Consider the following 9907-nt stretch of genomic DNA (forward strand, 5'->3'; position numbering starts at 1 on the left):
TGTCTGATGAACTGAAACAGCTCATGAATCTCAGAGATGCTGCACATCGAGCATACAAGATACACCCTACACCTGAAAATCATGCTGTATACAAGCAGAAACGAAACAAAGTCAGTCAAGTGGTGAGAAACGCTAAGCTCAGAGGTGCCCGTACGTTAGTTGACAATAGATGTAGACCAGCTATCCTGTGGAAAAATCTTCGTAGTCTCAGTTTAGGCAAAATAAAACTTGCAGAAAATCACATGGTACCAGCTGAAGAACTAAACCGATTCTTCACACTACCTGCAACCAAAATTGAACCGCAAAAAAAGAGAGAAACATTGATTACTTCATGGGTTGAAAAACTGTAGCAAAGAAAAATTCTATCTACAGCACGTCACCTGCAGTACTGCCAAGAAAGCCATAATGCGGATTAGATCATCATCTACTGGACATGATGGTATCACTATCCAGATGGTAAAACTTATTATTGACCAAGTACTGCCCTCTATAACAGACATTTTCAACAATTCATTAATCACAAGAGTTTCCCCTGAGGCCTGGAAACTGGGACAAATTAAGCCACTGCCTAAAAAGGACATCTCCACAGCACCCTCTGACTACCTCCCCATCCGCCTTCTTCCTGCACTATCAAAGGCCTTAGAATATATAGTTCATGACCAGCTCAGCAACTACCTAACTACTAACAACCTACTAGACGTATACCAATCAGGTTTCCGTAAACATCGAAGCACAACATCTGCTCTGATAAAGGTGACAGATGACCTGAAACTTGCCATGGACAGGACAAGAAGCGTCTATCATTTGCTTCTTAGATTTCAGCAAAGCATTAGATACTGTCGACTTCGACAACTTACTGGCCAAACTTAGCGGACTAAGTTTCTCACCAAGTGCAGTGCAATGGTTTCGCTCACACATGACGTCTCGTCAGCAACGCGTCCAATCTGGGAATATAAAATCACAATGGCGGCAGATAGTGTCAGGCGTTCCCCAAGGCTCAGTACTAGGTCCTATACTCTTCTCTCTGTATGTCATGATGTGTCATCGGTTCTGACCTATTGCAAATACCATATGTATGCTGATGACCTTCAGTTGTATCTAAGTGCGAAACCAAGCAATCTCAAGAAAGCTATTGAAAATTTCAATACTGACCTCGATGCACGGTCAAAATGGACACAGGACATAGGTCTAAAACTAAACCCATCTAAAACCGAAGCGGTGCTTGTTGGTCACTCTAACTTCATTAGCCCAAAACATCGGGAATCCATACCACCTCTTATCCTAAATGGAACAAATATTAACTTCTCTCCCTCAGCACGGAGTTTGGGAGTAATAATAGATGAAAATGTAAATTGGACAGAGCACGTAACTGCAGTGTGCAGACAAGCATCAGCATCCCTTCATGTCCTACAAAAATATAAAAAACTCTTCTCTTTCGATCTGAAAAAGAAATTATTACAAACGCTTATACACCCAATCATTGACTACAGCGATATTATCCTACAAGGTCTCTCTCAGGAAAATGCCCGACGTCTAAATCTGGTCATGAATGCCTGTGTCCGATATATCTGTGGCATTCGACTTTTTGATCAAAATTCACCCGCATATGCAAAATTGTCCTGGCTGCGTGCAGACAAACGCAGAGATTTCCATACACTCTGTCTCATCTACTGCATTATAAATGTACACTGTCCCTCATATCTCTCCTCATCCATAACGCTCATGTTAGAACAACATGACAGAAACACACGTTCCCATTATAATAAAATGCAGTCCGTTCCAGTGCATCGCTCAGTCACCAAGTCCCTTACAGCAGCGGGAACCCGACTCTGGAATAACATCCCTCGTTATGTTAGAGAACTTAGAAATATGTCCAGCTTCAAAAGACAGTTAATCACGTATCTACTTAAGCAGCAGTAATGCCTTCCTCTGTACACGAATGCTCTTCACCTCATTACTTCCATCTTTCCCCCTCCTTAAATCTCCCTTCCCCAAAACTCGCTATACTAGTAAACATCTACTTTACACAACCAAGATATTAATGTACATCTGCACAAACCTTCATTACTATTGCCAATCTGTCTCACGTTTGTCATTATTATTTGATTTTTTTTACTGTAATTACTATTGCTCTTATCATAATCTGTATGTATAGCACCTGTTGTAAAAATACTGCCAGCATGTTCTTTGTTAGTTCTTAGACATGTTTATTCATTATTATTTGATTTTTTACTATTATTATTATTTCTTTTATCATAATCTGTATGTATAGCACCTGTTGTAAAAATACTGCCAGAATTTACTTTATTAGGTCTTAGTCATGTTTATCATTATATATTTTTTGCTGTTATTATTATTGCTTTTATCATAATCTGTATGTGTAGCACCTGTTGTAAAAATACTGCCAGCATTTACTTTATTAGATCTTAGTCATGTTTATTCATTATTATTTGATTTTTTTACTATTATTATTATTTATTTTATCATAATCTGTATGTATAGCACCTGTTGTAAAAATACTGCCAGCATTTACTTTATTAGGTCTTAGTCACTACTCTTTATTCATATTGTCACTAGAGTAAGCTAATTTTTTCATTTAAACTATGGTCATGATGTAACTCTGATGTGTGAAATGCTATATGTGTGGAACATTGGTCCGATGTAAGGTTAAATAAATAAATAAATAAATAAATACACATGCTGGCAGATGACGTTTACTGGGCATTCGCCATACCTATAAGCTGCCATCGGATCGCAAAATTGTGTACCGTGATTCGTCACTCCACAAAACGTTTCTCCACTGCTCAGGCGTCCAATGTTTACGCTCCTTGCACCAAACGAGGCGTTGTTTGACATTTACCGGCGTGATGTGTGGTTTATGAGCAGCCGCTCGACCATGCAATTCAAGTATTCTCACCTCCCGCCTAACTGTCATAGTACTTTCATGGGATCCTGATGCAGTTAGGAATTTCTGTATGACGGTATGAATCGATGTCTGTCTATTATACATTACGACCCTCTTTAACTGTCGGCGGTTTGGCAGTCAATAGATGAGGTCGACCTGTACGCTTTTGTGCTGTAAGTGTCCCATCAAGTTTCCGCTTCGCTATCACATCGGAAAGAGTGGTCCTAGGGATGTTTAGAAGTGTGTAAATCTCGCGTAGAGAAGTATGACACAAGTGACACTCAATCACCTGACCACGTTTGAAGTCCGTGAGTTCCGCGGAGCGCCCCATTCTGCTCTCTCACGATGTCTAGTGAGTACTCAAGTCGCTGATATGGAGTACCAGGCAGTAGGTGGCAGCACAATGCACATACTATGGAAAACGTATGTTTTTAGTGTATATATAGATTTCATGAAAGCGTTTGGCACAGTTCCTCAGTCCATGCAGTTAACGAAGGACAGAGAATACCGGATAGGTTTCAGATATGTGAGTGGCTCAAGGACTTTTTAACTAATTAAATCCAATATGTTTACAGGATGGCGAGAGTTTGTCAGAGACAAGACATCGTCAGCAGTGTCTTTGGAATGTGTGATGGAGCTAGTGGTAATCTGCTAAAAACGCTGCAGTGTACGTGAAGGTGTCGTCATTGAGAGACTGTAGTAGTATAACGAATGACTTAGAATATCCAAGCTGCGTAGAATGGCAGCTTGGTCTAAATGGAAAAGAATGTAAGATAATGTTGACGAGTAGGAAAAAAATACTTTTGAAGTTAGAGTCCATTATTAGTGGTGTGCTTCTTGACGCAGCCTAAGTAAAAAGCGATATGAAATGGAAGGAGCACCAAAGATTGGTTGTATCGAAGGCGACTGCTCGACTTCAGCTTATTGAGAGGATTCAAGGAAAGCGCAATTAATAAGTAAATGAGACCGCCTACAGAACACTTGTGCGACAAATTCTTGAGTAGTGCTCCAGATTTTGGGATACCCAACAGACCAGATTAAAGAAAGACAATCGAAACAGTTTAGAGTCATGCTGATAGACTTATTACTGGTAAGTTTGATCAATATGCTTAGTAAACTCAAATATGAATCTGTGAAAAGTAAACGGCTTTCATTTCGCAAAGCAGCGTACAGTATGTTTGGAGAACGAGAGATTGCGTGGAGCGATTTAGGAAAATCACGGAAAACCTAAATCAGGATGGCCGGAAGCGGGATTGAACCGTCGTCCTCCCGAATGCGAGTCCAGTGTGCTAACCACTGCGCCACCTCGCTCGGTATCTGACGAGTGAGCACAGTGATGGTTCAGGCACACAGATTTTGGAGTACATCATTCAACGCATAGTGCTAAACATAGCATTCCGCAGCGGAGGAGGACCCATTAGTATTTTCATGTTGCCTCAGCAAAATCGTCAGTCATGAGTACAGCCAACATGGAATCATCCAGAATGGACCGCGGGTCAGTGGAGTTGTTTCGCCTGGATGGATATATCCCGTTTATTGTCATACCATGTTGTTCTGCATGACCAGATACGCCGGTACTCTGCGAAAGGCTGCTCAAAACGTGCAGTGCTGACAGTATTATATTATGAGGGACATTCACCTGGGCTTCCATGGGAGCTGCGGTAGTAATCGAAGGCACCATGACTGCTGTGGACTAAGTGAACTTCAATTAGGGACCATTTGTAACGCCCTTATGCTTGATGTCTTCCTAACAGCGGTCGCATCTTCTAGCAGTGTAACTGTCTGAGTGACAAAGCCGAGAATTGTGCTGCAATTGTTGAAGGAGCATGATAGTGAACTCATGTAGATGTCTTGAACATCATATTCAGCTTATCTGAAGCTGATGAAACCCAGCTGGGACGCTATCAAACCAGCTGCCCGTAAATTACGCGAAGTGTGTGTCGTGTGCGTATGCACCTGTTACGACAAATTCGTAGAAACCTGTCGAGCACTTGTCGAATCCATGTGGCATGCATAATCCTTGGTGAACTACCTTTCAGAGGTGTACCAACACGCTTTTAAATAGGTTGTTATAATGTTTTGGCTCATCAGTGTAGTGCAGCCGCTCTTACACCACTAGCGAAGTAAGACTGCGTGATTTGACTTTTTATTTAGAAGAACTTGTTATTAAGAAAAGGAAGCTATGACTTTTCTGGTGTAATATATTGTACCCAATTAAACACCGATTACCTTAACTAAATCCTACAATCCCTAAGTTAAATAATTTAAAGGCCCTTGCACTCTTAGCTACCCGAAGTAATACTCATGTCCCCTTAAGTTAAACTACTGTCGACACTTACAAATTAGCAAAACGGCTATGTATAATCACCTGCTGCCAAGGTCTTGTGAGTATGCACGCTGGGTAGAGTTGTTGTTGTTGTTGTGGTCTTCAGTCCTGAGACTGGTTTGATGCAGCTCTCCAAGCTACTCTAACCTGTGCAAGATTCTTCATCTCGCAGTACCTACTGCAACCTACATCCTTCTGAATCTGTTTAGTGTATTCATCTCTTGCTCTCCCTCTGCGATTTTTACCCTCCACGATGCCCTCCAATACTAAATTGGTGATCCCTTGATGCCTCAGAATATGTCCTACCAAGCCATCCCTTCTCCTAGTCAAGTTGTGCCACAAATTTCTCTTCTCTCCAATTCTATTCAATACATCCTCATTAGCTATGTGGTACACCCATCTGATCTTCAGCATTCCTCTGTAGCACTACATTTCGAAACCTTCTATTCTCTTCTTGTCCAAACTATTTATCGTCCACATTTCACTTCCCTGGGTAGAGTAGGAATGCTGAATTTTTGCCTCCGATTTTTGTTGACATGGCGGAAGGGCACAAACTTGTTACGCAACTGTTCTTCGCAAAAGGAGTCTGGCAATGTTCCCCAGCGTTCTCCGCGCTGCAATTGAGATTTGTAATAAAGCTTTTCTTATAATGTTGTGCAAGATTTTCTGCATTTTAATTCCAAATAATTCATTTCATTTTATTTCATATAACATACCGAGCACTGGTGCACAGCACTTGAAGATAAGGACACTTACAAATGAAAAGCGTAAAAGCAGATGTCAAGCCATGCAATACTGACTCCGTAATCTCTCAAAATAATTCCAAAATGACACAATGGAAATTTATTTGTCCGAGACATAGGTTCCGGAAATGTAGCCTGGAAATTAGAAGTTGATCAGAAGCTTTCGCATTCATTTAAATCAAAAGCTAGTTCCCTAGTCTTGACGGCGTATAGGTAATATGTCATTGATATTAAGTACATTGTAATAATTTACATAATATTTAATAAACGTTAAATGGAATTTATGCATTTTTATACAATAAATGCTCAAGCAAATGTTTACTGTAAATGGTAATTAACTGGTTGGTTAACTTTAAAACTTAAGACTAATTTTTATGGCAATTTTTTTAAGAGGATAAGACTTAAACGTTTTGGCAAAATAAAACTTACTGTACCACAGCGAATCTGACCTGTGACCTTACCTATGAGGGGTTATGCTACTTCCGACAGACCTGCCCTCGTACATCTGATGCTCCTGTCTCACAGATCTCATTCTTTATTACTTCCACACGTCATAGAAAGTGTTAAGCACATCTAGGTCGTCTGCAAGAAAGGCTAAAGCTGAGAAATTGCTTAGCCACTGTCAAAAGGGAATATTTCGTTCTGAAATTGTGTGCCATGTTGATGCTGTGTTGCGCGTCATGAAACATGCATCGATAACACAGTCGGCTACGAGGTAAAACTTACATTTGAAATAAAATGTTACTTTGCGGAACAGCAAAATTTCAGCTTTGTCATCAAGAGTTAACAATTTTTAATAGTGAAACGTTTTTATTTAGGTGAAACAACAGCTATCACTTCTGAAGCAAAATTAGACATCGAATATAACTTTAAAAGTCGCTAAGCCTATTTCCTATGGTAGACAGGATCGGTGTTCGTGTCTCGGCCCAGAATAGATTATTAATATACCAGGAAATTTTAAATCAACACAAATCCCTCTGGTCTGTGCTAGTTTTATTTAAAATATGAACTCTAATTATGGCGGACTATCGTGAGACATAAATAAGTTATTTAAAAAAAAAGCATTGCCGTAAGAAGTCGTCATGTAGTTCGACAGAGAAACAGCTTTCCTCTGCAACAAAATAGAAACAAGTCCGAGTGAAACACTCGTTTACGATGCTAACGTCTCATAACTATTTAGAAGTTTAGTTTCATAAATACATAACTAATATCCTGAATACGTAATATACAATAAAAAACGTTAGCATGCGAAAATAAGAAAATTAAGGTTTAACGTCCTATCAACGATGTGGTCGTTAGAGACAGAGCTCGGAATATATGAGGATGGAGAAATGAACAGGTCTCGACCTTGAAAGGAACCATCTCGCGATTTGCCGTAGGAGTAGAAACGCTATAAATGTTATCTTCTAGTGGGATGTGCAGGAAATTTAAATTGCTGATTCCGGTATATTTTGGTGAAAAAATTACAAAAGAATGTGGGATGGTGATTGTGGGAAGTGATTTGCTGCCAATGACATTGCAAGGTAGTACCGGTCTGAAGTATTTTTATACCTATGTGACAGTGGGGTATATGTATGTTTTCGTTTGCCAAGCCCACCATGTTCAAATTGACACACATTAGTTTCCAACAGTGATAATTATCAAACCGTTTATTGAGCACACACACACACACACACACACACACACACACAGAGAGAGAGAGAGAGAGAGAGAGAGAGAGAGAGAGAGAGAGAGAGAGAGAGAGAGAGAGAGATACATGAGTTTCTTTATTTTTGCATCATACTCAAATTATCCATTTACAATTGACTAGAGTATTTCCACAAGCTTCTACATTTGAATGGGGTACCATCTTCTAGAGTCTTTGATTATTAAGAATTATTCGAGTCTATAATAAGGTTATTAATATTAAAAACCAGTACCAGGTGCACAGAGATCTTTATTGGTTCAAGAATGACGCAGTACTCACAGTGCCGGCATACGACAGAACTCATTTTATCATCTCGTATAGGACGCTGCGTTATTTGAAACTATGAGATGTACAAAAGAGAAAAGAAGTGAAACAACCTACACACTGGAAAGGTAGATATGGGACGCTGCAGTGATTGCAAAACAATATTTTAACGGAAATTTAGTTGGTATTTAATGAAACCTACTTGATGTAATGTTCGGGCAACAGCCTTGCCGCAGTGGATACACCGGTTCCCGTCATATCACCGAAGTTAAGCGCAGTCGGATGTGGCCGGCACTTGGATGGGTGACCATCTGGGCCGCCATATGCTGTTGCCATTTTTCGGGGTGCACTCAGCCTCATGATGCCAATCGAGGAGCTACTCGACAGAATAGTAGCGGCTCCGGTCACAGAAAGACATCATGACTGGGAGAGCGTTGTGCAGACCACACGCCCCTCCTATCCGCATCCTCAGCTGAGGATGACACGGCGGTCGGATGGTCCCGATGGGCCACTTGTGGCCTGAAGATGGAGTGTTTTAATTTAATGTTCAATAAGCCAGTATCAACTGTCTAGTTTACATCTGACAGAGTCGTATCTTATAGACTTTCATCATGAAAACAAGTTTACAACAAAACTCGAAAAAGTGCATTACGTGGATATCAGATGGTTTGATACCACAGATTTCCCTGGAAGTATTCGATGTAACATTCACGTGTAAATGAAAAGAAAATTGGGTTATGGAAAGACTATTAGAATGGTGAACATATTACAGAATTTGTAGATCTGTGAGTTCAAATCCGTGCATTCGAGTCTAAATCAGGATGTGTAATGTGCAGAGGAAAGGGTCAGACCAGTTTTCTGTTAAATACTTAATCATTCATGATTATCGGCAATGTGTCTAGAATTCCGATGTTAAAACAACACTGTACAGTATTTACAGATCTCCAGCATAACGGACGGGCTGGACTGAGTGGCCGAGCAGTTCTAGGCGCTACAGTCTGGAACCGCGAGACCGCCACGGTCGCAGGTTCGAGTCCTTCCTCAGGCATGGATGTGTGTGTGATGTCCATAGGTTAGTTAGGTTTAAGTAGTTCTAAGTTCTAGGGGACTGATGACCTCAGCAGTTAAGTCCCATAGCGCTCAGAGCCATACCGGAGGTAAAGTAGGACTCCTGCTTTATCTTTCATCATCATCATCATCATTTATTGTACTGAAGTACATTTGAGGCCTACAGCAAAAGAACAATAGGGGAAGAAATCTTACAAACACAAAACCCCCCATAAAAGACTGTCTGTCAGTCACAACAGAGGAAGTATTTGCCGCAGATGGCACTCCATTTTTTTGGTCTCTAGCGTCGTCCTCCCCGGCCGTCGTTTCTACTTCCTGAAGGATCTTCGTCACACGAACCTTCCATCGCGCTCTTGGGCGCCCCCTCGGGCGTTTTCCCATCGGTTTACAGTGGAAGACTCTCTCAGGAAAGGATCCGTCCGCTCGTAAGATGTGGCCAAACTATTCTAGTCCCCTCTGTCCAAATATTCGACGAATGGGTGGCTTTCCTAACCTCTGGTACACGTCTTCTTTCTTTCTTCTTTCCCAATTACCTTCCATGTTATTGTAGACGGATCCATAGATCTTTATTTTGATCTCTAATGAAATAATTGTCCATTATTTTCTAATGTAATTTTAAGTATATGACTAATAGTTTTTGTTGATTGCTGTGGATGCTCCACGTATGCATAGATAACTGTATTAAACAAGATACGAAGATGGATGCTTTGAGAATAGATGCAAGTACGAAACTAAGACACCATCAATAGATAGAGGCTTCCTAATGCAGCTGACGGCAGTATTTCAACAACTTATTTCTACTATACATTATGTTATTTGCTATTATTACGACAACACATATTCGAGTTTTAAAGGCTGAATTACAAGGAATCCATTATAGACTACCGTCATTCATTTTAACATGCTTCCTATGT

General features: G+C 40.5%; 1 pseudogene; it reads left to right on the forward strand.

Annotated features, from left to right (window-relative positions):
- The first annotated feature begins 8142 nt into the window (after window positions 1–8142).
- On the forward strand, window positions 8143–8260 carry LOC126291269 (5S ribosomal RNA; annotated as a pseudogene).
- Window positions 8261–9907: the final 1647 nt, after the last annotated feature.

Source organism: Schistocerca gregaria, chromosome 1, assembly GCF_023897955.1.
Source record: "Schistocerca gregaria isolate iqSchGreg1 chromosome 1, iqSchGreg1.2, whole genome shotgun sequence".
NCBI classification, from domain to species: domain Eukaryota; kingdom Metazoa; phylum Arthropoda; class Insecta; order Orthoptera; family Acrididae; genus Schistocerca; species Schistocerca gregaria.